The following is a 25933-nucleotide window of genomic DNA, read 5'->3' on the forward strand; positions in this document are numbered from 1 at the left end:
TAAACCAAATAATTCTTGCTTTATTACTTGTTTATCCATTAAAACATTTTAGGCATATAACGTTGAATGCATATTGATGTGCTTTCTTCATATGAAATCTATTTAAAAAATCAGCCAAAAGGTCGAAAAAACATTGTCTGAAAAAGTCAATGTAAAAAATCTATAAGATGATACTTTTAGCACTTTGGAAGACTCTAAAACTAAGAATTGACTTGTAAAATAAAAATTCCTGATTATTTGTCTGTACTTTTTGAATTCATTAAAGATTTTTAGAGAAGAAAAATGCATCGGAAAGAAAAAATAATCACAATGTAAAACTTTGTAAAGTTCTTATAGCTTTAATGTAAATTAAAAAAAAAAAAAAAAAAAAGAGTGTGCATTACTTAATTTTTGGGGGTATAGCTCAGTGGCAGAGCATTTGACTGCAGATCAAGAGGTCCTTGGTTCAACTCCGAGTGCCCCCTGAAGATAAATCTTTTTAAACCAAATAATACTAGTTTTATTACTTGTTTATCCATTAAAGCATTTTAGGCATATTACGTTGAATGCATATTGATGTGCTTTCTTCATATGAAATCTATTTAAAAAATCAGCCAGAAGGTCGAAAAACGTTGTCTGTAAAAAGTCAATGTAAAAAATCTATAAGATGATACTTTTAGCACTTTGGAAGACTCTAAAACTAAGAATTGACTTGTAAAATAAAAATTCCTGATTATTTGTCTGTACTTTTTGAATTCATTAAAGATTTTTAGAGAAGAAAAATGCATCGGAAAGAAAAAATAATCACAATGTAAAACTTTGTAAAGTTCTTATAGCTTTAATGTAAATTAAAAAAAAAAAAAAAAAAAGAGTGTGCATTACTTAAGTTTTGGGGGTATAGCTCAGTGGCAGAGCATTTGACTGTAAATCAAGAGGTCCTTGGTTCAACTCCGAGTGCCCCCTGAAGATAAATCTTTTTAAACCAAATAATTCTAGCTTTATTACTTGTTTATCCATTAAAGCATTTTAGGCATATAACGTTCAATGCATATTGATGTGCTTTCTTCATATGAAATCTATTTAAAAAATCAGCCAAAAGGTCGAAAAACGTTGTCTGTAAAAAGTCAATGTAAAAAATCTATAAGATGATACTTTTAGCACTTTGGAAGACTCTAAAACTAAGAATTGACTTGTAAAATAAAAATTCCTGATTATTTGTCTGTACTTTTTGAATTCATTAAAGATTTTTAGAGAAGAAAAATGCATCGGAAAGAAAAAATAATCACAATGTAAAACTTTGTAAAGTTCTTATAGCTTTAATGTAAATTAAAAAAAAAAAAAAAAGAGTGTGCATTACTTAAGTTTTGGGGGTATATCTCAGTGGCAGAGCATTTGACTGCAGATCAAGAGGTCCTTGGTTCAACTCCGAGTTCCCTCTGAAGATAAATCTTTTTAAACCAAATAATTCTAGTTTTATTACTTGTTTATCCATTAAAGCATTTTAGGCATATAACGTTGAATGCATATTGATGTGATTTCTTCATATGAAATCTATTTAAAAAATCAGCCAAAAGGTCGAAAAACGTTGTCTGTAAAAAGTCAATGTAAAAAATCTATAAGATGATACTTTTAGCACTTTGGAAGACTCTAAAACTAAGAATTGACTTGTAAAATAAAAATTCCTGATTATTTGTCTGTACTTTTTGAATTCATTAAAGATTTTTAGAGAAGAAAAATGCATCGGAAAGAAAAAATAATCACAATGTAAAACTTTGTAAAGTTCTTATAGCTTTAATGTAAATTAAAAAAAAAAAAAAAAAAAGAGTGTGCATTACTTAAGTTTTGGGGGTATAGCTCAGTGGCAGAGCATTTGACTGCAAATCAAGAGGTCCTTGGTTCAACTCCGAGTGCCCCCTGAAGATAAATCTTTGTAAACCAAATAATTCTAGCTTTATTACTTGTTTATCCATTAAAACATTTTAGGCATATAACGTTGAATGCATATTGATGTGCTTTCTTCATATGAAATCTATTTAAAAAATCAGCCAAAAGGTCGAAAAACGTTGTCTGAAAAAGTCAATGTAAAAAATCTCTAAGATGATACTTTTAGCACTTTGGAAGACTCTAAAACTAAGAATTGACTTGTAAAATAAAAATTCCTGATTATTTGTCTGTACTTTTTGAATTCATTAAAGATTTTTAAAGAAGAAAAATGCATCGGAAAGAAAAAATAATCACAATGTAAAACTTTGTAAAGTTCTTATAGCTTTAATGTAATTAAAAAAAAAAAAAAAAAAAAAAAAGAGGGTGCATTACTTAAGTTTTGGGGGTATAGCTCAGTGGCAGAGCATTTGACAGCAGATCAAGAGGTCCTTGGTTCAACTCCGAGTGCACCCTCGAGAGAAATCTTCTTAAACCAAATAATTCTTGCTTTATTACTTGTTTATCCATTAAAACATTTTAGGCATATAACGTTGAATGCATATTGATGTGCTTTCTTCATATGAAATCTATTTAAAAAATCAGCCAAAAGGTCGAAAAACATTGTCTGAAAAAGTCAATGTAAAAAATCTATAAGATGATACTTTTAGCACTTTGGAAGACTCTAAAACTAAGAATTGACTTGTAAAATAAAAATTCCTGATTATTTGTCTGTACTTTTTGAATTCATTAAAGATTTTTAGAGAAGAAAAATGCATCGGAAAGAAAAAATAATCACAATGCAAAACTTTGTAAAGTTCTTATAGCTTTAATGTAATTAAAAAAAAAAAAAAAAAGGGTGCATTATTTAAGTTTTGGGGGTATAGCTCAGTGGCAGAGCATTTGACTGCAGATTAAGAGGTCCTTGATTCAACTCCGAGTGCCCCCTGAAGATAAATCTTTTTAAACCAAATAATTCTAGCTTTATTACTTGTTTATCCATTAAAGAATTTTAGGCATATAACGTTGAATGCATATTGATGTGCTTTCTTCATATGAAATCTATTTAAAAAATCAGCCAAAAGGTCGAAAAACGTTGTCTGTAAAAAGTCAATGTAAAAAATCTATAAGATGATACTTTTAGCACTTTGGAAGACTCTAAAACTAAGAATTGACTTGTAAAATAAAAATTACTGATTATTTGTCTGTACTTTTTGAATTCATTAAAGATTTTTAAAGAAGAAAAATGCATCGGAAAGAAAAAATAATCACAATGTAAAACTTTGTAAAGTTCTTATAGCTTTAATGTAATTTAAAAAAAAAAAAAAAAGAGTGTGTATTGCTTAAGTTTTGGGGGTATAGCTCAGTGGCAGAGCATTTGACTGCAGATCAAGAGGTCCTTGGTTCAACTCCGAGTGCCCCCTGAAGATAAATCTTTTTAAACCAAATAATTCTAGCTTTATTACTTGTTTATCCATTAAAACATTTTAGTCATATAATGTTGAATGCATATTGATGTGCTTTCTTCATATGAAATCTATTTAAAAAATCAGCCAAAAGGTCGAAAAACGTTGTCTGTAAAAAGTCAATGTAAAAAATCTATAAGATGATACTTTTAGCACTTTGGAAGACTCTAAAACTAAGAATTGACTTGTAAAATAAAAATTCCTGATTATTTGTCTATACTTTTTGAATTCAGTAAAGATTTCTAGAGAAGAAAAATGCATCGGAAAGAAAGAATAATCACAATGTAAAACTTTGTTAAGTTCTTATAGCTTTAATGTAATAAAAAAAAAAAAATAGAAGGTGCAGTACTTAAGTTTTGGGGGTATATCTCAGTGGCAGAGCATTTGACTGCAGATTAAGAGGTCCTTGGTTCAACTCCGAGTGCCCCCTGAAGATAAATCTTTTTAAACCAAATAATTCTAGCTTTATTACTTGTTTATCTATTAAAACATTTTAGGCATATAACGTTGAATGCATATTGATGTGCTTTCTTCATATGAAATCTATTTAAAAAATCAGCCAAAAGGTCGAAAAACGTTGTCTGTAAAAAGTCAATGTAAAAAATCTATAAGATGATACTTTTAGCACTTTGGAAGACTCTAAAACTAAGAATTGACTTGTAAAATAAAAAATCCTGATTATTTGTTTGTACTTTTTGAATTCATTAAAGATTTTTAGAGAAGAAAAATGCATCGGAAAGAAAAAATAATCACAATGTAAAACTTTGTAAAGTTCTTATAGCTTTAATGTAAATTTAAAAAAAAAAAAAAGAGTGTGCATTACTTAAGTTTTGGGGGTATAGCTCAGTGGCAGAGCATTTGACTGCAGATCAAGAGGTCCTTGGTTAAACTCCGAGTGCCCCCTGAAGATAAATCTTTTTAAACCAAATAATTCTAGCTTTATTACTTGTTTATCCATTAAAACATTTTAGGCATATAACGTTGAATGCATATTGATGTGCTTTCTTCATATGAAATCTATTTAAAAAATCAGCCAAAAGGTCGAAAAACGTTGTCTGAAAAAGTCAATGTAAAAAATCTCTAAGATGATACTTTTAGCACTTTGGAAGACTCTAAAACTAAGAATTGACTTGTAAAATAAAAATTCCTGATTATTTGTCTGTACTTTTTGAAGTCATTAAAGATTTTTAAAGAAGAAAAATGCATCGGAAAGAAAAAATAATCACAATGTAAAACTTTGTAAAGTTCTTATAGCTTTAATGTAATTTAAAAAAAAAAAAAAAAAAAAAAAAGAGGGTGCATTACTTAAGTTTTGGGGGTATAGCTCAGTGGCAGAGCATTTGACTGCAGATCAAGAGGTCCTTGGTTCAACTCCGAGTGCCCCCTGAAGATAAATCTTTTTAAACCAAATAATTCTTGCTTTATTACTTGTTTATCCATTAAAACATTTTAGGCATATAACGTTGAATGCATATTGATGTGCTTACTTCATATGAAATCTATTTAAAAAATCAGCCAAAAGGTCGAAAAACATTGTCTGAAAAAATCAATGTAAAAAATCTATAAGATGATACTTTTAGCACTTTGGAAGACTCTAAAACTAAGAATTGACTTGTAAAATAAAAATTCCTGATTATTTGTCTGTACTTTTTGAATTCATTAAAGATTTTTAGAGAAGAAAAATGCATCGGAAAGAAAAAATAATCACAATGTAAAACTTTGTAAAGTTCTTACAGCTTTAATGTAAATTAAAAAAAAAAAAAAAAAAAGAGTGTGCATTACTTAAGTTTTGGGGGTATAGCTCAGTGGCAGAGCATTTGACTGCAGATCAAGAGGTCCTTGGTTCAACTCCGAGTGCCCCCTGAAGATAAATCTTTTTAAACCAAATAATTCTAGCTTTATTACTTGTTTATCCATTAAAGCATTTTAGGCATATAACGTTGAATGCATATTGATGTGCTTTCTTCATATGAAATCTATTTAAAAAATCAGCCAAAAGGTCGAAAAACGTTGTCTGTAAAAAGTCAATGTAAAAAATCTATAAGATGATACTTTTAGCACTTTGGAAGACTCTAAAACTAAGAATTGACTTGTAAAATAAAAATTACTGATTATTTGTCTGTACTTTTTGAATTCATTAAAGATTTTTAAAGAAGAAAAATGCATCGGAAAGAAAAAATAATCACAATGTAAAACTTTGTAAAGTTCTTATAGCTTTAATGTAATTTAAAAAAAAAAAAAAAAGAGTGTGCATTGCTTAAGTTTTGGGGGTATAGCTCAGTGGCAGAGCATTTGACTGCAGATCAAGAGGTCCTTGGTTCAACTCCGAGTGCCCCCTGAAGATAAATCTTTTTAAACCAAATAATTCTAGCTTTATTACTTGTTTATCCATTAAAACATTTTAGGCATATAACGTTGAATGCATATTGATGTGCTTTCTTCATATGAAATCTATTTAAAATCAGCCAAAAGGTCAAAAAACGTTGTCTGAAAAAGTCAATGTAAAAAATCTTTAAGATGATACTTTTAGCACTTTGGAAGACTCTAAAACTAAGAATTGACTTGTAAAATAAAAATTCCTGATTATTTGTCTATACTTTTTGAATTCATTAAAGATTTTTAGAGAAGAAAAATGCATCGGAAAGAAAGAATAATCACAATGTAAAACTTTGTTAAGTTCTTATAGCTTTAATGTAATAAAAAAAAAAAAAATAGAGTGTGCATTACTTAAGTTTTGGGGGTATAGCTCAGTGGCAGAGCATTTGACTGCAGATTAAGAGGTCCTTGGTTCAACTCCGAGTGCCCCCTGAAGATAAATCTTTTTAAACCAAATAATTCTAGCTTTATTACTTGTTTATCCATTAAAACATTTTAGGCATATAACGTTGAATGCATATTGATGTGCTTTCTTCATATGAAATCTATTTAAAAAATCAGCCAAAAGGTCGAAAAACGTTGTCTGTAAAAAGTCAATGTAAAAAATCTATAAGATGATACTTTTAGCACTTTGGAAGACTCTAAAACTAAGAATTGACTTGTAAAATAAAAAATCCTTATTATTTGTTTGTACTTTTTGAATTCATTAAAGATTTTTAGAGAAGAAAAATGCATCGGAAAGAAAAAATAATCACAATGTAAAACTTTGTAAAGTTCTTATAGCTTTAATGTAAATTTAAAAAAAAAAAAAAGAGTGTGCATTACTTAAGTTTTGGGGGTATAGCTCAGTGGCAGAGCATTTGACTGCAGATCAAGAGGTCCTTGGTTCAACTCCGAGTGCCCCCTGAAGATAAATCTTTTTAAACCAAATAATTCTAGCTTTATTACTTGTTTATCCATTAAAACATTTTAGGCATATAACGTTGAATGCATATTGATGTGCTTTCTTCATATGAAATCTATTTAAAAAATCAGCCAAAAGGTCGAAAAACGTTGTCTGAAAAAGTCAATGTAAAAAATCTCTAAGATGATACTTTTAGCACTTTGGAAGACTCTAAAACTAAGAATTGACTTGTAAAATAAAAATTCCTGATTATTTGTCTGTACTTTTTGAATTCATTAAAGATTTTTAAAGAAGAAAAATGCATCGGAAAGAAAAAATAATCACAATGTAAAACTTTGTAAAGTTCTTATAGCTTTAATGTAATTTAAAAAAAAAAAAAAAAAAAAAAGAGGGTGCATTACTTAAGTTTTGGGGGTATAGCTCAGTGGCAGAGCATTTGACTGCAGATCAAGAGGTCCTTGGTTCAACTCCGAGTGCCCCCTGAAGATAAATCTTTTTAAACCAAATAATTCTTGCTTTATTACTTGTTTATCCATTAAAACATTTTAGGCATATAACGTTGAATGCATATTGATGTGCTTTCTTCATATGAAATCTATTTAAAAAATCAGCCAAAAGGTCCAAAAACATTGTCTGAAAAAGTCAATGCAAAAAATCTATAAGATGATACTTTTAGCACTTTGGAAGACTCTAAAACTAAGAATTGACTTGTAAAATAAAAATTCCTGATTATTTGTCTGTACTTTTTGAATTCATTAAAGATTTTTAGAGAAGAAAAATGCATCGGAAAGAAAAAATAATCACAATGCAAAACTTTGTAAAGTTCTTATAGCTTTAATGTAATTAAAAAAAAAAAAAAAAAAGGGTGCATTATTTAAGTTTTGGGGGTATAGCTCAGTGGCAGAGCATTTGACTGCAGATTAAGAGGTCCTTGATTCAACTCCGAGTGCCCCCTGAAGATAAATCTTTTTAAACCAAATAATTCTAGCTTTATTACTTGTTTATCCATTAAAACATTTTAGGCATATAACGTTGAATGCATATTGATGTGCTTTCTTCATATGAAATCTATTTAAAAAATCAGCCAAAAGGTCGAAAAACGTTGTCTGTAAAAAGTCAATGTAAAAAATCTATAAGATGATACTTTTAGCACTTTGGAAGACTCTAAAACTAAGAATTGACTTGTAAAATAAAAATTCCTGATTATTTGTCTGTACTTTTTGAATTCATTAAAGATTTTTAGAGAAGAAAAATGCATCGGAAAGAAAAAATAATCACAATGTAAAACTTTGTAAAGTTCTTACAGCTTTAATGTAAATTAAAAAAAAAAAAAAAAAAAGAGTGTGCATTACTTAAGTTTTGGGGGTATAGCTCAGTGGCAGAGCATTTGACTGCAGATCAAGAGGTCCTTGGTTCAACTCCGAGTGCCCCCTGAAGATAAATCTTTTTAAACCAAATAATTCTAGCTTTATTACTTGTTTATCCATTAAAGCATTTTAGGCATATAACGTTGAATGCATATTGATGTGCTTTCTTCATATGAAATCTATTTAAAAAATCAGCCAAAAGGTCGAAAAACGTTGTCTGTAAAAAGTCAATGTAAAAAATCTATAAGATGATACTTTTAGCACTTTGGAAGACTCTAAAACTAAGAATTGACTTGTAAAATAAAAATTCCTGATTATTTGTCTGTACTTTTTGAATTCATTAAAGATTTTTAAAGAAGAAAAATGCATCGGAAAGAAAAAATAATCACAATGTAAAACTTTGTAAAGTTCTTATAGCTTTAATGTAATTTAAAAAAAAAAAAAAAGAGTGTGCATGGCTTAAGTTTTGGGGGTATAGCTCAGTGGCAGAGCATTTGACTGCAGATCAAGAGGTCCTTGGTTCAACTCCGAGTGCCCCCTGAAGATAAATCTTTTTAAACCAAATAATTCTAGCTTTATTACTTGTTTATCCATTAAAACATTTTAGGCATATAACGTTGAATGCATATTGATGTGCTTTCTTCATATGAAATCTATTTAAAAAATCAGCCAAAAGGTCAAAAAAGTTGTCTGAAAAAGTCAATGTAAAAAATCTATAAGATGATACTTTTAGCACTTTGGAAGACTCTAAAACTAAGAATTGACTTGTAAAATAAAAATTCCTGATTATTTGTCTATACTTTTTGAATTCATTAAAGATTTTTAGAGAAGAAAAATGCATCGGAAAGAAAGAATAATCACAATGTAAAACTTTGTTAAGTTCTTATAGCTTTAATGTAATAAAAAAAAAAAAAATAGAGGGTGCATTACTTAAGTTTTGGGGGTATAGCTCAGTGGCAGAGCATTTGACTGCAGATTAAGAGGTCCTTGGTTCAACTCCGAGTGCCCCCTGAAGATAAATATTTTTAAACCAAATAATTCTAGCTTTATTACTTGTTTATCCATTAAAAGATTTTAGGCATATAACGTTGAATGCATATTGATGTGCTTTCTTCATATGAAATCTATTTAAAAAATCAGCCAAAAGGTCGAAAAACGTTGTCTGTAAAAAGTCAATGTAAAAAATCTATAAGATGATACTTTTAGCACTTTGGAAGACTCTAAAACTAAGAATTGACTTGTAAAATAAAAAATCCTGATTATTTGTTTGTACTTTTTGAATTCATTAAAGATTTTTAGAGAAGAAAAATGCATCGGAAAGAAAAAATAATCACAATGTAAAACTTTGTAAAGTTCTTATAGCTTTAATGTAAATTTAAAAAAAAAAAAAGAGTGTGCATTACTTAAGTTTTGGGGGTATAGCTCAGTGGCAGAGCATTTCACTGCATATCAAGAGGTCCTTGGTTCAACTCCGAGTGCCCCCTGAAGATAAATCTTTTTAAACCAAATAATTCTAGTTTTATTACTTGTTTATCCATTAAAGCATTTTAGGCATATAACGTTGAATGCATATTGATGTGCTTTCTTCATATGAAATCTATTTAAAAAATCAGCCAAAAGGTCGAAAAACGTTGTCTGTAAAAAGTCAATGTAAAAAATCTATAAGATGATACTTTTAGCACTTTGGAAGACTCTAAAACTAAGAATTGACTTGTAAAATAAAAATTCCTGATTATTTGTCTGTACTTTTTGAATTCATTAAAGATTTTTAGAGAAGAAAAATGCATCGGAAAGAAAAAATAATCACAATGTAAAACTTTGTAAAGTTCTTATAGCTTTAATGTAAATTAAAAAAAAAAAAAAAAAAAGAGTGTGCATTACTTAAGTTTTGGGGGTATAGCTCAGTGGCAGAGCATTTGACTGCAAATCAAGAGGTCCTTGGTTCAACTCCGAGTGCCCCCTGAAGATAAATCTTTTTAAACCAAATAATTCTAGCTTTATTACTTGTTTATCCATTAAAACATTTTAGGCATATAACGTTGAATGCATATTGATGTGCTTTCTTCATATGAAATCTATTTAAAAAATCAGCCAAAAGGTCGAAAAACGTTGTCTGAAAAAGTCAATGTAAAAAATCTCTAAGATGATACTTTTAGCACTTTGGAAGACTCTAAAACTAAGAATTGACTTGTAAAATAAAAATTCCTGATTATTTGTCTGTACTTTTTGAATTCATTAAAGATTTTTAAAGAAGAAAAATGCATCAGAAAGAAAAAATAATCACAATGTAAAACTTTGTAAAGTTCTTATAGCTTTAATGTAATTTAAAAAAAAAAAAAAAAAAAAAAAAGAGGGTGCATTACTTAAGTTTTGGGGGTATAGCTCAGTGGCAGAGCATTTGACTGCAGATCAAGAGGTCCTTGGTTCAACTCCGAGTGCCCCCTGAAGATAAATCTTTTTAAACCAAATAATTCTTGCTTTATTACTTGTTTATCCATTAAAACATTTTAGGCATATAACGTTGAATGCATATTGATGTGCTTTCTTCATATGAAATCTATTTAAAAAATGAGCCAAAAGGTCGAAAAACATTGTCTGAAAAAGTCAATGTAAAAAATCTATAAGATGATACTTTTAGCACTTTGGAAGACTCTAAAACTAAGAATTGACTTGTAAAATAAAAATTCCTGATTATTTGTCTGTACTTTTTGAATTCATTAAAGATTTTTAGAGAAGAAAAATGCATCGGAAAGAAAAAATAATCACAATGCAAAACTTTGTAAAGTTCTTATAGCTTTAATGTAATTAAAAAAAAAAAAAAAAAAGGGTGCATTATTTAAGTTTTGGGGGTATAGCTCAGTGGCAGAGCATTTGACTGCAGATTAAGAGGTCCTTGATTCAACTCCGAGTGCCCCCTGAAGATAAATCTTTTTAAACCAAATAATTCTAGCTTTATTACTTGTTTATCCATTAAAACATTTTAGGCATATAACGTTGAATGCATATTGATGTGCTTTCTTCATATGAAATCTATTTAAAAAATCAGCCAAAAGGTCGAAAAACGTTGTCTGTAAAAAGTCAATGTAAAAAATCTATAAGATGATACTTTTAGCACTTTGGAAGACTCTAAAACTAAGAATTGACTTGTAAAATAAAAATTCCTGATTATTTGTCTGTACTTTTTGAATTCATTAAAGATTTTTAGAGAAGAAAAATGCATCGGAAAGAAAAAATAATCACAATGTAAAACTTTGTAAAGTTCTTACAGCTTTAATGTAAATTAAAAAAAAAAAAAAAAAAAGAGTGTGCATTACTTAAGTTTTGGGGGTATAGCTCAGTGGCAGAGCATTTGACTGCAGATCAAGAGGTCCTTGGTTCAACTCCGAGTGCCCCCTGAAGATAAATCTTTTTAAACCAAATAATTCTAGCTTTATTACTTGTTTATCCATTAAAGCATTTTAGGCATATAACGTTGAATGCATATTGATGTGCTTTCTTCATATGAAATCTATTTAAAAAATCAGCCAAAAGGTCGAAAAACGTTGTCTGTAAAAAGTCAATGTAAAAAATCTATAAGATGATACTTTTAGCACTTTGGAAGACTCTAAAACTAAGAATTGACTTGTAAAATAAAAATTCCTGATTATTTGTCTGTACTTTTTGAATTCATTAAAGATTTTTAAAGAAGAAAAATGCATCGGAAAGAAAAAATAATCACAATGTAAAACTTTGTAAAGTTCTTATAGGTTTAATGTAATTTAAAAAAAAAAAAAAAAAGAGTGTGCATTGCTTAAGTTTTGGGGGTATATCTCAGTGGCAGAGCATTTGACTTCAGATCAAGAGGTCCTTGGTTCAACTCCGAGAGCCCCCTGAAGATAAATCTTTTTAAACCAAATAATTCTAGCTTTATTACTTGTTTATCCATTAAAACATTTTAGGCATATAACGTTGAATGCATATTGATGTGCTTTCTTCATATGAAATCTATTTAAAAAATCAGCCAAAAGGTCAAAAAACGTTGTCTGAAAAAGTCAATGTAAAAAATCTTTAAGATGATACTTTTAGCACTTTGGAAGACTCTAAAACTAAGAATTGACTTGTAAAATAAAAATTCCTGATTATTTGTCTGTACTTTTTGAATTCATTAAAGATTTTTAGAGAAGAAAAATGCATCGGAAAGAAAGAATAATCACAATGTAAAACTTTGTTAAGTTCTTATAGCTTTAATGTAATAAAAAAAAAAAAAAAATAGAGGGTGCATTACTTAAGTTTTGGGGGTATAGCTCAGTGGCAGAGCATTTGACTGCAGATTAAGAGGTCCTTGGTTCAACTCCGAGTGCCCCCTGAAGATAAATCTTTTTAAACCAAATAATTCTAGCTTTATTACTTGTTTATCCATTAAAACATTTTAGGCATATAACGTTGAATGCATATTGATGTGCTTTCTTCATATGAAATCTATTTAAAAAATCAGCCAAAAGGTCGAAAAACGTTGTCTGTAAAAAGTCAATGTAAAAAATCTATAAGATGATACTTTTAGCACTTTGGAAGACTCTAAAACTAAGAATTGACTTGTAAAATAAAAATTCCTGATTATTTGTCTGTACTTTTTGAATTCATTAAAGATTTTTAGAGAAGAAAAATGCATCGGAAAGAAAAAATAATCACAATGTAAAACTTTGTAAAGTTCTTATAGCTTTAATGTAAATTAAAAAAAAAAAAAAAAAGAGGGTGCATTACTTAAGTTTTGGGGGTATAGCTCAGTGGCAGAGCATTTGACTGCAGATCAAGAGGTCCTTGGTTCAACTCCGAGTGCCCCCTGAAGATAAATCTTTTTAAACCAAATAATTCTTGCTTTATTACTTGTTTATCCATTAAAACATTTTAGGCATATAACGTTGAATGCATATTGATGTGCTTTCTTCATATGAAATCTATTTAAAAAATCAGCCAAAAGGTCGAAAAACGTTGTCTGAAAAAGTCAATGTAAAAAATCTATAAGATGATACTTTTAGCACTTTGGAAGACTCTAAAACTAAGAATTGACTTGTAAAATAAAAATTCCTGATTATTTGTCTGTACTTTTTGAATTCATTAAAGATTTTTAGAGAAGAAAAATGCATCGGAAAGAAAAAATAATCACAATGCAAAACTTTGTAAAGTTCTTATAGCTTTAGTGTAATTAAAAAAAAAAAAAAAAAGAGGGTGCATTATTTAAGTTTTGGGGGTATAGCTCAGTGGCAGAGCATTTGACTGCAGATTAAGAGGTCCTTGGTTCAACTCCGAGTGCCCCCTGAAGATAAATCTTTTTAAACCAAATAATTCTAGCTTTATTACATGTTTATCCATTAAAACATTTTAGGCATATAACGTTGAATGCATATTGATGTGCTTTCTTCATATGAAATCTATTTAAAAAATCAGCCAAAAGGTCGAAAAACGTTGTCTGTAAAAAGTCAATGTAAAAAATCTATAAGATGATACTTTTAGCACTTTGGAAGACTCTAAAACTAAGAATTGACTTGTAAAATAAAAATTCCTGATTATTTGTCTGTACTTTTTGAATTCATTAAAGATTTTTAAAGAAGAAAAATGCATCGGAAAGAAAAAATAATCACAATGTAAAACTTTGTAAAGTTCTTATAGGTTTAATGTAATTTAAAAAAAAAAAAAAAGAGTGTGCATTGCTTAAGTTTTGGGGGTATATCTCAGTGGCAGAGCATTTGACTTCAGATCAAGAGGTCCTTGGTTCAACTCCGAGAGCCCCCTGAAGATAAATCTTTTTAAACCAAATAATTCTAGCTTTATTACTTGTTTATCCATTAAAACATTTTAGGCATATAACGTTGAATGCATATTGATGTGCTTTCTTCATATGAAATCTATTTAAAAAATCAGCCAAAAGGTCAAAAAACGTTGTCTGAAAAAGTCAATGTAAAAAATCTTTAAGATGATACTTTTAGCACTTTGGAAGACTCTAAAACTAAGAATTGACTTGTAAAATAAAAATTCCTGATTATTTGTCTGTACTTTTTGAATTCATTAAAGATTTTTAGAGAAGAAAAATGCATCGGAAAGAAAGAATAATCACAATGTAAAACTTTGTTAAGTTCTTATAGCTTTAATGTAATAAAAAAAAAAAAAAAATAGAGGGTGCATTACTTAAGTTTTGGGGGTATAGTTCAGTGGCAGAGCATTTGACTGCAGATTAAGAGGTCCTTGGTTCAACTCCGAGTGCCCCCTGAAGATAAATCTTTTTAAACCAAATAATTCTAGCTTTATTACTTGTTTATCCATTAAAACATTTTAGGCATATAACGTTGAATGCATATTGATGTGCTTTCTTCATATGAAATCTATTTAAAAAATCAGCCAAAAGGTCGAAAAACGTTGTCTGTAAAAAGTCAATGTAAAAAATCTATAAGATGATACTTTTAGCACTTTGGAAGACTCTAAAACTAAGAATTGACTTGTAAAATAAAAATTCCTGATTATTTGTCTGTACTTTTTGAATTCATTAAAGATTTTTAGAGAAGAAAAATGCATCGGAAAGAAAAAATAATCACAATGTAAAACTTTGTAAAGTTCTTATAGCTTTAATGTAAATTAAAAAAAAAAAAAAAAAGAGGGTGCATTACTTAAGTTTTGGGGGTATAGCTCAGTGGCAGAGCATTTGACTGCAGATCAAGAGGTCCTTGGTTCAACTCCGAGTGCCCCCTGAAGATAAATCTTTTTAAACCAAATAATTCTTGCTTTATTACTTGTTTATCCATTAAAACATTTTAGGCATATAACGTTGAATGCATATTGATGTGCTTTCTTCATATGAAATCTATTTAAAAAATCAGCCAAAAGGTCGAAAAACGTTGTCTGAAAAAGTCAATGTAAAAAATCTATAAGATGATACTTTTAGCACTTTGGAAGACTCTAAAACTAAGAATTGACTTGTAAAATAAAAATTCCTGATTATTTGTCTGTACTTTTTGAATTCATTAAAGATTTTTAGAGAAGAAAAATGCATCGGAAAGAAAAAATAATCACAATGCAAAACTTTGTAAAGTTCTTATAGCTTTAGTGTAATTAAAAAAAAAAAAAAAAAGAGGGTGCATTATTTAAGTTTTGGGGGTATAGCTCAGTGGCAGAGCATTTGACTGCAGATTAAGAGGTCCTTGGTTCAACTCCGAGTGCCCCCTGAAGATAAATCTTTTTAAACCAAATAATTCTAGCTTTATTACATGTTTATCCATTAAAACATTTTAGGCATATAACGTTGAATGCATATTGATGTGCTTTCTTCATATGAAATCTATTTAAAAAATCAGCCAAAAGGTCGAAAAACGTTGTCTGTAAAAAGTCAATGTAAAAAATCTATAAGATGATACTTTTAGCACTTTGGAAGACTCTAAAACTAAGAATTGACTTGTAAAATAAAAATTCCTGATTATTTGTCTGTACTTTTTGAATTCATTAAAGATTTTTAAAGAAGAAAAATGCATCGGAAAGAAAAAATAATCACAATGTAAAACTTTGTAAAGTTCTTATAGGTTTAATGTAATTTAAAAAAAAAAAAAAAGAGTGTGCATTGCTTAAGTTTTGGGGGTATATCTCAGTGGCAGAGCATTTGACTTCAGATCAAGAGGTCCTTGGTTCAACTCCGAGAGCCCCCTGAAGATAAATCTTTTTAAACCAAATAATTCTAGCTTTATTACTTGTTTATCCATTAAAACATTTTAGGCATATAACGTTGAATGCATATTGATGTGCTTTCTTCATATGAAATCTATTTAAAAAATCAGCCAAAAGGTCAAAAAACGTTGTCTGAAAAAGTCAATGTAAAAAATCTTTAAGATGATACTTTTAGCACTTTGGAAGACTCTAAAACTAAGAATTGACTTGTAAAATAAAAATTCCTGATTATTTGTCTGTACTTTTTGAATTCATTAAAGATTTTTAGAGAAGAAAAATGCATCGGAAAGAAAGAATAATCACAATGTAAAACTTTGTTAAGTTCTTATAGCTTTAATGTAATAAAAAAAAAAAAAAAATAGAGGGTGCATTACTTAAGTTTTGGGGGTATAGCTCAGTGGCAGAGCATTTGACTGCAGATTAAGAGGTCCTTGGTTCAACTCCGAGTGCCCCCTGAAGATAAATCTTTTTAAACCAAATAATTCTAGCTTTATTACTTGTTTATCCATTAAAACATTTTAGGCATATAACGTTGAATGCATATTGATGTGCTTTCTTCATATGAAATCTATTTAAAAAATCAGCCAAAAGGTCGAAAAACGTTGTCTGTAAAAAGTCAATGTAAAAAATCTATAAGATGATACTTTTAGCACTTTGGAAGACTCTAAAACTAAGAATTGACTTGTAAAATAAAAATTCCTGATTATTTGTCTGTACTTTTTGAATTCATTAAAGATTTTTAGAGAAGAAAAATGCATCGGAAAGAAAAAATAATCACAATGTAAAACTTTGTAAAGTTCTTATAGCTTTAATGTAAATTAAAAAAAAAAAAAAAAAGAGGGTGCATTACTTAAGTTTTGGGGGTATAGCTCAGTGGCAGAGCATTTGACTGCAGATCAAGAGGTCCTTGGTTCAACTCCGAGTGCCCCCTGAAGATAAATCTTTTTAAACCAAATAATTCTTGCTTTATTACTTGTTTATCCATTAAAACATTTTAGGCATATAACGTTGAATGCATATTGATGTGCTTTCTTCATATGAAATCTATTTAAAAAATCAGCCAAAAGGTCGAAAAACGTTGTCTGAAAAAGTCAATGTAAAAAATCTATAAGATGATACTTTTAGCACTTTGGAAGACTCTAAAACTAAGAATTGACTTGTAAAATAAAAATTCCTGATTATTTGTCTGTACTTTTTGAATTCATTAAAGATTTTTAGAGAAGAAAAATGCATCGGAAAGAAAAAATAATCACAATGCAAAACTTTGTAAAGTTCTTATAGCTTTAGTGCAATTAAAAAAAAAAAAAAAAAGAGGGTGCATTATTTAAGTTTTGGGGGTATAGCTCAGTGGCAGAGCATTTGACTGCAGATTAAGAGGTCCTTGGTTCAACTCCGAGTGCCCCCTGAAGATAAATCTTTTTAAACCAAATAATTCTAGCTTTATTACATGTTTATCCATTAAAACATTTTAGGCATATAACGTTGAATGCATATTGATGTGCTTTCTTCATATGAAATCTATTTAAAAAATCAGCCAAAAGGTCGAAAAACGTTGTCTGTAAAAAGTCAATGTAAAAAATCTATAAGATGATACTTTTAGCACTTTGGAAGACTCTAAAACTAAGAATTGACTTGTAAAATAAAAATTCCTGATTATTTGTCTGTACTTTTTGAATTCATTAAAGATTTTTAGAGAAGAAAAATGCATCGGAAAGAAAAAATAATCACAATGTAAAACTTTGTAAAGTTCTTACAGCTTTAATGTAAATTAAAAAAAAAAAAAAAGAGTGTGCATTGCTTAAGTTTTGGGGGTATAGCTCAGTGGCAGAGCATTTGACTGCAGATCAAGAGGTCCTTGGTTCAACTCCGAGTGCCCCCTGAAGATAAATCTTTTTAAACCAAATAATTCTAGCTTTATTACTTGTTTATCCATTAAAACATTTTAGGCATATAACGTTGAATGCATATTGATGTGCTTTCTTCATATGAAATCTATTTAAAAAATCAGCCAAAAGGTCAAAAAACGTTGTCTGAAAAAGTCAATGTAAAAAATCTATAAGATGATACTTTTAGCACTTTGGAAGACTCTAAAACTAAGAATTGACTTGTAAAATAAAAATTCCTGATTATTTGTCTATACTTTTTGAATTCATTAAAGATTTTTAGAGAAGAAAAATGCATCGGAAAGAAAGAATAATCACAATGTAAAACTTTGTTAAGTTCTTATAGCTTTAATGTAATAAAAAAAAAAAAAAATAGAGGGTGCATTACTTAAGTTTTGGGGGTATAGCTCAGTGGCAGAGCATTTGACTGCAGATTAAGAGGTCCTTGGTTCAACTCCGAGTGCCCCCTGAAGATAAATCTTTTTAAACCAAATAATTCTAGCTTTATTACTTGTTTATCCATTAAAACATTTTAGGCATATAACGTTGAATGCATATTGATGTGCTTTCTTCATATGAAATCTATTTAAAAAATCAGCCAAAAGGTCGAAAAACGTTGTCTGTAAAAAGTGAATGTAAAAAATCTATAAGATGATACTTTTAGCACTTTGGAAGACTCTAAAACTAAGAATTGACTTGTAAAATAAAAAATCCTGATTATTTGTTTGTACTTTTTGAATTCATTAAAGATTTTTAGAGAAGAAAAATGCATCGGAAAGAAAAAATAATCACAATGTAAAACTTTGTAAAGTTCTTATAGCTTTAATGTAATTTAAAAAAAAAAAAAAAAAAAAAAAGAGGGTGCATTACTTAAGTTTTGGGGGTATAGCTCAGTGGCAGAGCATTTGACTGCAGATTAAGAGGTCCTTGGTTCAACTCCGAGTGCCCCCTGAAGATAAATCTTTTTAAACCAAATAATTCTAGCTTTATTACTTGTTTATCCATTAAAACATTTTAGGCATATAACGTTGAATGCATATTGATGTGCTTTCTTCATATGAAATCTATTTAAAAAATCAGCCAAAAGGTCGAAAAACGTTGTCTGTAAAAAGTCAATGTAAAAAATCTATAAGATGATACTTTTAGCACTTTGGAAGACTCTAAAACTAAGAATTGACTTGTAAAATAAAAATTCCTGATTATTTGTCTGTACTTTTTGAATTCATTAAAGATTTTTAGAGAAGAAAAATGCATCGGAAAGAAAAAATAATCACAATGTAAAACTTTGTAAAGTTCTTATAGCTTTAATGTAAATTAAAAAAAAAAAAAAAAAGAGGGTGCATTACTTAAGTTTTGGGGGTATAGCTCAGTGGCAGAGCATTTGACTGCAGATCAAGAGGTCCTTGGTTCAACTCCGAGTGCCCCCTGAAGATAAATCTTTTTAAACCAAATAATTCTTGCTTTATTACTTGTTTATCCATTAAAACATTTTAGGCATATAACGTTGAATGCATATTGATGTGCTTTCTTCATATGAAATCTATTTAAAAAATCAGCCAAAAGGTCGAAAAACGTTGTCTGAAAAAGTCAATGTAAAAAATCTATAAGATGATACTTTTAGCACTTTGGAAGACTCTAAAACTAAGAATTGACTTGTAAAATAAAAATTCCTGATTATTTGTCTGTACTTTTTGAATTCATTAAAGATTTTTAGAGAAGAAAAATGCATCGGAAAGAAAAAATAATCACAATGCAAAACTTTGTAAAGTTCTTATAGCTTTAATGTAATTAAAAAAAAAAAAAAAAAGAGGGTGCATTATTTAAGTTTTGGGGGTATAGCTCAGTGGCAGAGCATTTGACTGCAGATTAAGAGGTCCTTGGTTCAACTCCGAGTGCCCCCTGAAGATAAATCTTTTTAAACCAAATAATTCTAGCTTTATTACATGTTTATCCATTAAAACATTTTAGGCATATAACGTTGAATGCATATTGATGTGCTTTCTTCATATGAAATCTATTTAAAAAATCAGCCAAAAGGTCGAAAAACGTTGTCTGTAAAAAGTCAATGTAAAAAATCTATAAGATGATACTTTTAGCACTTTGGAAGACTCTAAAACTAAGAATTGACTTGTAAAATAAAAATTCCTGATTATTTGTCTGTACTTTTTGAATTCATTAAAGATTTTTAGAGAAGAAAAATGCATCGGAAAGAAAAAATAATCACAATGTAAAACTTTGTAAAGTTCTTACAGCTTTAATGTAAATTAAAAAAAAAAAAAAAGAGTGTGCATTGCTTAAGTTTTGGGGGTATAGCTCAGTGGCAGAGCATTTGACTGCAGATCAAGAGGTCCTTGGTTCAACTCCGAGTGCCCCCTGAAGATAAATCTTTTTAAACCAAATAATTCTAGCTTTATTACTTGTTTATCCATTAAAACATTTTAGGCATATAACGTTGAATGCATATTGATGTGCTTTCTTCATATGAAATCTATTTAAAAAATCAGCCAAAAGGTCAAAAAACGTTGTCTGAAAAAGTCAATGTAAAAAATCTATAAGATGATACTTTTAGCACTTTGGAAGACTCTAAAACTAAGAATTGACTTGTAAAATAAAAATTCCTGATTATTTGTCTATACTTTTTGAATTCATTAAAGATTTTTAGAGAAGAAAAATGCATCGGAAAGAAAGAATAATCACAATGTAAAACTTTGTTAAGTTCTTATAGCTTAAATGTTATAAAAAAAAAAAAAAAATAGAGGGTGCATTACTTAAGTTTTGGGGGTATAGCTCAGTGGCAGAGCATTTGACTGCAGATTAAGAGGTCCTTGGTTCAACTCCGAGTGCCCCCTGAAGATAAATCTTTTTAAACCAAATAATTCTAGCTTTATTACTTGTTTATCCATTAAAACATTTTAGGCATATAACGTTGAATGCATATTGATGTGCTTTCTTCATATGAAATCTATTTAAAAAATCAGCCAAAAGGTCGAAAAACGTTGTCTGTAAAAAGTCAATGTAAAAAATCTATAAGATGATACTTTTAGCACTTTGGAAGACTCTAAAACTAAGAATTGACTTGTAAAATAAAAAATCCTGATTATTTGTTTGTACTTTTTGAATTCATTAAAGATTTTTAGAGAAGAAAAATGCATCGGAAAGAAAAAATAATCACAATGTAAAACTTTGTAAAGTTCTTATAGCTTTAATGTAATTTAAAAAAAAAAAAAAAAAAAAAAAGAGGGTGCATTACTTAAGTTTTGGGGGTATAGCTCAGTGGCAGAGCATTTGACTGCAGATTAAGAGGTCCTTGGTTCAACTCCGAGTGCCCCCTGAAGATAAATCTTTTTAAACCAAATAATTCTAGCTTTATTACTTGTTTATCCATTAAAACATTTTAGGCATATAACGTTGAATGCATATTGATGTGCTTTCTTCATATGAAATCTATTTAAAAAATCAGCCAAAAGGTCGAAAAACGTTGTCTGTAAAAAGTCAATGTAAAAAATCTATAAGATGATACTTTTAGCACTTTGGAAGACTCTAAAACTAAGAATTGACTTGTAAAATAAAAAATCCTGATTATTTGTTTGTACTTTTTGAATTCATTAAAGATTTTTAGAGAAGAAAAATGCATCGGAAAGAAAAAATAATCACAATGTAAAACTTTGTAAAGTTCTTATAGCTTTAATGTAATTTAAAAAAAAAAAAAAAAAAAAAAAGAGGGTGCATTACTTAAGTTTTGGGGGTATAGCTCAGTGGCAGAGCATTTGACTGCAGATTAAGAGGTCCTTGGTTCAACTCCGAGTGCCCCCTGAAGATAAATCTTTTTAAACCAAATAATTCTAGCTTTATTACTTGTTTATCCATTAAAACATTTTAGGCATATAACGTTGAATGCATATTGATGTGCTTTCTTCATATGAAATCTATTTAAAAAATCAGCCAAAAGGTCGAAAAACGTTGTCTGAAAAAGTCAATGTAAAAAATCTATAAGATGATACTTTTAGCACTTTGGAAGACTCTAAAACTAAGAATTGACTTGTAAAATAAAAATTCCTGATTATTTGTCTGTACTTTTTGAATTCATTAAAGATTTTTAGAGAAGAAAAATGCATCGGAAAGAAAAAATAATCACAATGCAAAACTTTGTAAAGTTCTTATAGCTTTAATGTAATTAAAAAAAAAAAAAAAAAGGGTGCATTATTTAAGTTTTGGGGGTATAGCTCAGTGGCAGAGCATTTGACTGCAGATTAAGAGGTCCTTGATTCAACTCCGAGTGCCCCCTGAAGATAAATCTTTTTAAACCAAATAATTCTAGCTTTATTACATGTTTATCCATTAAAACATTTTAGGCATATAACGTTGAATGCATATTGATGTGCTTTCTTCATATGAAATCTATTTAAAAAATCAGCCAAAAGGTCGAAAAATGTTGTCTGTAAAAAGTCAATGTAAAAAATCTATAAGATGATACTTTTGGCACTTTGGAAGACTATAAAACTAAGAATTGACTTGTAAAATAAAAATTCCTGATTATTTGTCTGTACTTTTTGAATTCATTAAAGATTTTTAGAGAAGAAAAATGCATCGGAAAGAAAAAATAATCACAATGTAAAACTTTGTAAAGTTCTTACAGCTTTCATGTAAATTAAAAAAAAAAAAAAAAAAAAAGAGTGTGCATTACTTAAGTTTTGGGGGTATAGCTCAGTGGCAGAGCATTTGACTGCAGATCAAGAGGTCCTTGGTTCAACTCCGAGTGCCCCCTGAAGATAAATCTTTTTAAACCAAATAATTCTAGCTTTATTACTTGTTTATCCATTAAAGCATTTTAGGCATATAACGTTGAATGCATATTGATGTGCTTTCTTCATATGAAATCTATTTAAAAAATCAGCCAAAAGGTCGAAAAACGTTGTCTGTAAAAAGTCAATGTAAAAAATCTATAAGATGATACTTTTAGCACTTTGGAAGACTCTAAAACTAAGAATTGACTTGTAAAATAAAAATTCCTGATTATTTGTCTGTACTTTTTGAATTCATTAAAGATTTTTAAAGAAGAAAAATGCATCGGAAAGAAAAAATAATCACAATGTAAAACTTTGTAAAGTTCTTATAGGTTTAATGTAATTTAAAAAAAAAAAAAAAGAGTGTGCATTGCTTAAGTTTTGGGGGTATATCTCAGTGGCAGAGCATTTGACTTCAGATCAAGAGGTCCTTGGTTCAACTCCGAGAGCTCCCTGAAGATAAATCTTTTTAAACCAAATAATTCTAGCTTTATTACTTGTTTATCCATTAAAACATTTTAGGCATATAACGTTGAATGCATATTGATGTGCTTTCTTCATATGAAATCTATTTAAAAAATCAGCCAAAAGGTCAAAAAACGTTGTCTGAAAAAGTCAATGTAAAAAATCTTTAAGATGATACTTTTAGCACTTTGGAAGACTCTAAAACTAAGAATTGACTTGTAAAATAAAAATTCCTGATTATTTGTCTGTACTTTTTGAATTCATTAAAGATTTTTAGAGAAGAAAAATGCATCGGAAAGAAAGAATAATCACAATGTAAAACTTTGTTAAGTTCTTATAGCTTTAATGTAATGAAAAAAAAAAAAAATAGAGGGTGCATTACTTAAGTTTTGGGGGTATAGCTCAGTGGCAGAGCATTTGACTGCAGATTAAGAGGTCCTTGGTTCAACTCCGAGTGCCCCCTGAAGATAAATCTTTTTAAACCAAATAATTCTAGCTTTATTACTTGTTTATCCATTAAAACATTTTAGGCATATAACGTTGAATGCATATTGATGTGCTTTCTTCATATGAAATCTATTTAAAAAGTCAGCCAAAAGGTCGAAAAACGTTGTCTGTAAAAAGTCAATGTAAAAAATCTATAAGATGATACTTTTAGCACTTTGGAAGACTCTAAAACTAAGAATTGACTTGTAAAATAAAAAATCCTGATTATTTGTTTGTACTTTTTGAATTCATTAAAGATTTTTAGAGAAGAAAAATGCATCGGAAAGAAAAAATAATCACAATGTAAAACTTTGTAAAGTTCTTATAGCTTTAATGTAATTTAAAAAAAAAAAAAAAAAAAAAAAGAGGGTGCATTACTTAAGTTTTGGGGGTATAGCTCAGTGGCAGAGCATTTGACTGCAGATTAAGAGGTCCTTGGTTCAACTCCGAGTGCCCCCTGAAGATAAATCTTTTTAAACCAAATAATTCTAGCTTTATTACTTGTTTATCCATTAAAACATTTTAGGCATATAACGTTGAATGCATATTGATGTGCTTTCTTCATATGAAATCTATTTAAAAAATCAGCCAAAAGGTCGAAAAACGTTGTCTGAAAAAGTCAATGTAAAAAATCTATAAGATGATACTTTTAGCACTTTGGAAGACTCTAAAACTAAGAATTGACTTGTAAAATAAAAATTCCTGATTATTTGTCTGTACTTTTTGAATTCATTAAAGATTTTTAGAGAAGAAAAATGCATCGGAAAGAAAAAATAATCACAATGCAAAACTTTGTAAAGTTCTTATAGCTTTAATGTAATTAAAAAAAAAAAAAAAAAGGGTGCATTATTTAAGTTTTGGGGGTATAGCTCAGTGGCAGAGCATTTGACTGCAGATTAAGAGGTCCTTGATTCAACTCCGAGTGCCCCCTGAAGATAAATCTTTTTAAACCAAATAATTCTAGCTTTATTACATGTTTATCCATTAAAACATTTTAGGCATATAACGTTGAATGCATATTGATGTGCTTTCTTCATATGAAATCTATTTAAAAAATCAGCCAAAAGGTCGAAAAATGTTGTCTGTAAAAAGTCAATGTAAAAAATCTATAAGATGATACTTTTGGCACTTTGGAAGACTATAAAACTAAGAATTGACTTGTAAAATAAAAATTCCTGATTATTTGTCTGTACTTTTTGAATTCATTAAAGATTTTTAGAGAAGAAAAATGCATCGGAAAGAAAAAATAATCACAATGTAAAACTTTGTAAAGTTCTTACAGCTTTCATGTAAATTAAAAAAAAAAAAAAAAAAAAAGAGTGTGCATTACTTAAGTTTTGGGGGTATAGCTCAGTGGCAGAGCATTTGACTGCAGATCAAGAGGTCCTTGGTTCAACTCCGAGTGCCCCCTGAAGATAAATCTTTTTAAACCAAATAATTCTAGCTTTATTACTTGTTTATCCATTAAAGCATTTTAGGCATATAACGTTGAATGCATATTGATGTGCTTTCTTCATATGAAATCTATTTAAAAAATCAGCCAAAAGGTCGAAAAACGTTGTCTGTAAAAAGTCAATGTAAAAAATCTATAAGATGATACTTTTAGCACTTTGGAAGACTCTAAAACTAAGAATTGACTTGTAAAATAAAAATTCCTGATTATTTGTCTGTACTTTTTGAATTCATTAAAGATTTTTAAAGAAGAAAAATGCATCGGAAAGAAAAAATAATCACAATGTAAAACTTTGTAAAGTTCTTATAGGTTTAATGTAATTTAAAAAAAAAAAAAAAGAGTGTGCATTGCTTAAGTTTTGGGGGTATATCTCAGTGGCAGAGCATTTGACTTCAGATCAAGAGGTCCTTGGTTCAACTCCGAGAGCTCCCTGAAGATAAATCTTTTTAAACCAAATAATTCTAGCTTTATTACTTGTTTATCCATTAAAACATTTTAGGCATATAACGTTGAATGCATATTGATGTGCTTTCTTCATATGAAATCTATTTAAAAAATCAGCCAAAAGGTCAAAAAACGTTGTCTGAAAAAGTCAATGTAAAAAATCTTTAAGATGATACTTTTAGCACTTTGGAAGACTCTAAAACTAAGAATTGACTTGTAAAATAAAAATTCCTGATTATTTGTCTGTACTTTTTGAATTCATTAAAGATTTTTAGAGAAGAAAAATGCATCGGAAAGAAAGAATAATCACAATGTAAAACTTTGTTAAGTTCTTATAGCTTTAATGTAATGAAAAAAAAAAAAAATAGAGGGTGCATTACTTAAGTTTTGGGGGTATAGCTCAGTGGCAGAGCATTTGACTGCAGATTAAGAGGTCCTTGGTTCAACTCCGAGTGCCCCCTGAAGATAAATCTTTTTAAACCAAATAATTCTAGCTTTATTACTTGTTTATCCATTAAAACATTTTAGGCATATAACGTTGAATGCATATTGATGTGCTTTCTTCATATGAAATCTATTTAAAAAATCAGCCAAAAGGTCGAAAAACGTTGTCTGTAAAAAGTCAATGTAAAAAATCTATAAGATGATACTTTTAGCACTTTGGAAGACTCTAAAACTAAGAATTGACTTGTAAAATAAAAATTCCTGATTATTTGTCTG

At 28.9% G+C, this 25933-nt stretch overlaps 38 non-coding genes across 38 annotated transcripts; all 38 read left to right on the forward strand.

Moving 5' to 3' along the window:
• Positions 1-392: 392 nt before the first annotated feature.
• TRNAC-GCA (transfer RNA cysteine (anticodon GCA)) lies at positions 393-464 on the forward strand. The gene has a single exon. It is a non-coding gene; the product is annotated as a tRNA-Cys (tRNA).
• Positions 465-870: 406 nt separating this feature from the next.
• Positions 871-942, forward strand: TRNAY-GUA (transfer RNA tyrosine (anticodon GUA)). The gene has a single exon. It is a non-coding gene; the product is annotated as a tRNA-Tyr (tRNA).
• Positions 943-1823: 881 nt separating this feature from the next.
• TRNAC-GCA (transfer RNA cysteine (anticodon GCA)) lies at positions 1824-1895 on the forward strand. Its single transcript has one exon. It is a non-coding gene; the product is annotated as a tRNA-Cys (tRNA).
• A 1356-nt stretch (positions 1896-3251) lies between these two features.
• Positions 3252-3323, forward strand: TRNAC-GCA (transfer RNA cysteine (anticodon GCA)). The gene has a single exon. It is a non-coding gene; the product is annotated as a tRNA-Cys (tRNA).
• A 1356-nt stretch (positions 3324-4679) lies between these two features.
• TRNAC-GCA (transfer RNA cysteine (anticodon GCA)) lies at positions 4680-4751 on the forward strand. Its single transcript has one exon. It is a non-coding gene; the product is annotated as a tRNA-Cys (tRNA).
• A 405-nt stretch (positions 4752-5156) lies between these two features.
• Positions 5157-5228, forward strand: TRNAC-GCA (transfer RNA cysteine (anticodon GCA)). Its single transcript has one exon. It is a non-coding gene; the product is annotated as a tRNA-Cys (tRNA).
• Positions 5229-5631: 403 nt separating this feature from the next.
• On the forward strand, positions 5632-5703 carry TRNAC-GCA (transfer RNA cysteine (anticodon GCA)). The gene has a single exon. It is a non-coding gene; the product is annotated as a tRNA-Cys (tRNA).
• A 398-nt stretch (positions 5704-6101) lies between these two features.
• Positions 6102-6173, forward strand: TRNAC-GCA (transfer RNA cysteine (anticodon GCA)). Its single transcript has one exon. It is a non-coding gene; the product is annotated as a tRNA-Cys (tRNA).
• A 402-nt stretch (positions 6174-6575) lies between these two features.
• On the forward strand, positions 6576-6647 carry TRNAC-GCA (transfer RNA cysteine (anticodon GCA)). Its single transcript has one exon. It is a non-coding gene; the product is annotated as a tRNA-Cys (tRNA).
• Positions 6648-7055: 408 nt separating this feature from the next.
• Positions 7056-7127, forward strand: TRNAC-GCA (transfer RNA cysteine (anticodon GCA)). Its single transcript has one exon. It is a non-coding gene; the product is annotated as a tRNA-Cys (tRNA).
• Positions 7128-8006: 879 nt separating this feature from the next.
• TRNAC-GCA (transfer RNA cysteine (anticodon GCA)) lies at positions 8007-8078 on the forward strand. Its single transcript has one exon. It is a non-coding gene; the product is annotated as a tRNA-Cys (tRNA).
• Positions 8079-8480: 402 nt separating this feature from the next.
• Positions 8481-8552, forward strand: TRNAC-GCA (transfer RNA cysteine (anticodon GCA)). Its single transcript has one exon. It is a non-coding gene; the product is annotated as a tRNA-Cys (tRNA).
• Positions 8553-8951: 399 nt separating this feature from the next.
• TRNAC-GCA (transfer RNA cysteine (anticodon GCA)) lies at positions 8952-9023 on the forward strand. Its single transcript has one exon. It is a non-coding gene; the product is annotated as a tRNA-Cys (tRNA).
• An 879-nt stretch (positions 9024-9902) lies between these two features.
• TRNAC-GCA (transfer RNA cysteine (anticodon GCA)) lies at positions 9903-9974 on the forward strand. The gene has a single exon. It is a non-coding gene; the product is annotated as a tRNA-Cys (tRNA).
• A 410-nt stretch (positions 9975-10384) lies between these two features.
• Positions 10385-10456, forward strand: TRNAC-GCA (transfer RNA cysteine (anticodon GCA)). The gene has a single exon. It is a non-coding gene; the product is annotated as a tRNA-Cys (tRNA).
• Positions 10457-11335: 879 nt separating this feature from the next.
• On the forward strand, positions 11336-11407 carry TRNAC-GCA (transfer RNA cysteine (anticodon GCA)). The gene has a single exon. It is a non-coding gene; the product is annotated as a tRNA-Cys (tRNA).
• An 878-nt stretch (positions 11408-12285) lies between these two features.
• On the forward strand, positions 12286-12357 carry TRNAC-GCA (transfer RNA cysteine (anticodon GCA)). The gene has a single exon. It is a non-coding gene; the product is annotated as a tRNA-Cys (tRNA).
• A 404-nt stretch (positions 12358-12761) lies between these two features.
• TRNAC-GCA (transfer RNA cysteine (anticodon GCA)) lies at positions 12762-12833 on the forward strand. Its single transcript has one exon. It is a non-coding gene; the product is annotated as a tRNA-Cys (tRNA).
• Positions 12834-13235: 402 nt separating this feature from the next.
• TRNAC-GCA (transfer RNA cysteine (anticodon GCA)) lies at positions 13236-13307 on the forward strand. Its single transcript has one exon. It is a non-coding gene; the product is annotated as a tRNA-Cys (tRNA).
• Positions 13308-14659: 1352 nt separating this feature from the next.
• On the forward strand, positions 14660-14731 carry TRNAC-GCA (transfer RNA cysteine (anticodon GCA)). Its single transcript has one exon. It is a non-coding gene; the product is annotated as a tRNA-Cys (tRNA).
• Positions 14732-15133: 402 nt separating this feature from the next.
• Positions 15134-15205, forward strand: TRNAC-GCA (transfer RNA cysteine (anticodon GCA)). Its single transcript has one exon. It is a non-coding gene; the product is annotated as a tRNA-Cys (tRNA).
• Positions 15206-16081: 876 nt separating this feature from the next.
• On the forward strand, positions 16082-16153 carry TRNAC-GCA (transfer RNA cysteine (anticodon GCA)). Its single transcript has one exon. It is a non-coding gene; the product is annotated as a tRNA-Cys (tRNA).
• Positions 16154-16557: 404 nt separating this feature from the next.
• Positions 16558-16629, forward strand: TRNAC-GCA (transfer RNA cysteine (anticodon GCA)). The gene has a single exon. It is a non-coding gene; the product is annotated as a tRNA-Cys (tRNA).
• Positions 16630-17031: 402 nt separating this feature from the next.
• Positions 17032-17103, forward strand: TRNAC-GCA (transfer RNA cysteine (anticodon GCA)). The gene has a single exon. It is a non-coding gene; the product is annotated as a tRNA-Cys (tRNA).
• Positions 17104-17505: 402 nt separating this feature from the next.
• On the forward strand, positions 17506-17577 carry TRNAC-GCA (transfer RNA cysteine (anticodon GCA)). The gene has a single exon. It is a non-coding gene; the product is annotated as a tRNA-Cys (tRNA).
• A 401-nt stretch (positions 17578-17978) lies between these two features.
• On the forward strand, positions 17979-18050 carry TRNAC-GCA (transfer RNA cysteine (anticodon GCA)). Its single transcript has one exon. It is a non-coding gene; the product is annotated as a tRNA-Cys (tRNA).
• A 410-nt stretch (positions 18051-18460) lies between these two features.
• TRNAC-GCA (transfer RNA cysteine (anticodon GCA)) lies at positions 18461-18532 on the forward strand. Its single transcript has one exon. It is a non-coding gene; the product is annotated as a tRNA-Cys (tRNA).
• A 404-nt stretch (positions 18533-18936) lies between these two features.
• TRNAC-GCA (transfer RNA cysteine (anticodon GCA)) lies at positions 18937-19008 on the forward strand. The gene has a single exon. It is a non-coding gene; the product is annotated as a tRNA-Cys (tRNA).
• Positions 19009-19410: 402 nt separating this feature from the next.
• Positions 19411-19482, forward strand: TRNAC-GCA (transfer RNA cysteine (anticodon GCA)). Its single transcript has one exon. It is a non-coding gene; the product is annotated as a tRNA-Cys (tRNA).
• Positions 19483-19884: 402 nt separating this feature from the next.
• On the forward strand, positions 19885-19956 carry TRNAC-GCA (transfer RNA cysteine (anticodon GCA)). The gene has a single exon. It is a non-coding gene; the product is annotated as a tRNA-Cys (tRNA).
• Positions 19957-20358: 402 nt separating this feature from the next.
• TRNAC-GCA (transfer RNA cysteine (anticodon GCA)) lies at positions 20359-20430 on the forward strand. Its single transcript has one exon. It is a non-coding gene; the product is annotated as a tRNA-Cys (tRNA).
• A 410-nt stretch (positions 20431-20840) lies between these two features.
• On the forward strand, positions 20841-20912 carry TRNAC-GCA (transfer RNA cysteine (anticodon GCA)). The gene has a single exon. It is a non-coding gene; the product is annotated as a tRNA-Cys (tRNA).
• Positions 20913-21322: 410 nt separating this feature from the next.
• TRNAC-GCA (transfer RNA cysteine (anticodon GCA)) lies at positions 21323-21394 on the forward strand. Its single transcript has one exon. It is a non-coding gene; the product is annotated as a tRNA-Cys (tRNA).
• An 880-nt stretch (positions 21395-22274) lies between these two features.
• Positions 22275-22346, forward strand: TRNAC-GCA (transfer RNA cysteine (anticodon GCA)). Its single transcript has one exon. It is a non-coding gene; the product is annotated as a tRNA-Cys (tRNA).
• Positions 22347-23221: 875 nt separating this feature from the next.
• On the forward strand, positions 23222-23293 carry TRNAC-GCA (transfer RNA cysteine (anticodon GCA)). The gene has a single exon. It is a non-coding gene; the product is annotated as a tRNA-Cys (tRNA).
• Positions 23294-23703: 410 nt separating this feature from the next.
• On the forward strand, positions 23704-23775 carry TRNAC-GCA (transfer RNA cysteine (anticodon GCA)). Its single transcript has one exon. It is a non-coding gene; the product is annotated as a tRNA-Cys (tRNA).
• Positions 23776-24655: 880 nt separating this feature from the next.
• TRNAC-GCA (transfer RNA cysteine (anticodon GCA)) lies at positions 24656-24727 on the forward strand. Its single transcript has one exon. It is a non-coding gene; the product is annotated as a tRNA-Cys (tRNA).
• Positions 24728-25602: 875 nt separating this feature from the next.
• On the forward strand, positions 25603-25674 carry TRNAC-GCA (transfer RNA cysteine (anticodon GCA)). Its single transcript has one exon. It is a non-coding gene; the product is annotated as a tRNA-Cys (tRNA).
• The last annotated feature ends 259 nt before the right edge of the window (positions 25675-25933 follow it).

The sequence above is a fragment of the Phyllobates terribilis genome, unplaced genomic scaffold, assembly GCF_046119375.1.
Source record: "Phyllobates terribilis strain yellow unplaced genomic scaffold, ASM4611937v1 Scaffold_1__5_contigs__length_1240528914, whole genome shotgun sequence".
NCBI classification, from domain to species: Eukaryota; Metazoa; Chordata; class Amphibia; order Anura; family Dendrobatidae; genus Phyllobates; species Phyllobates terribilis.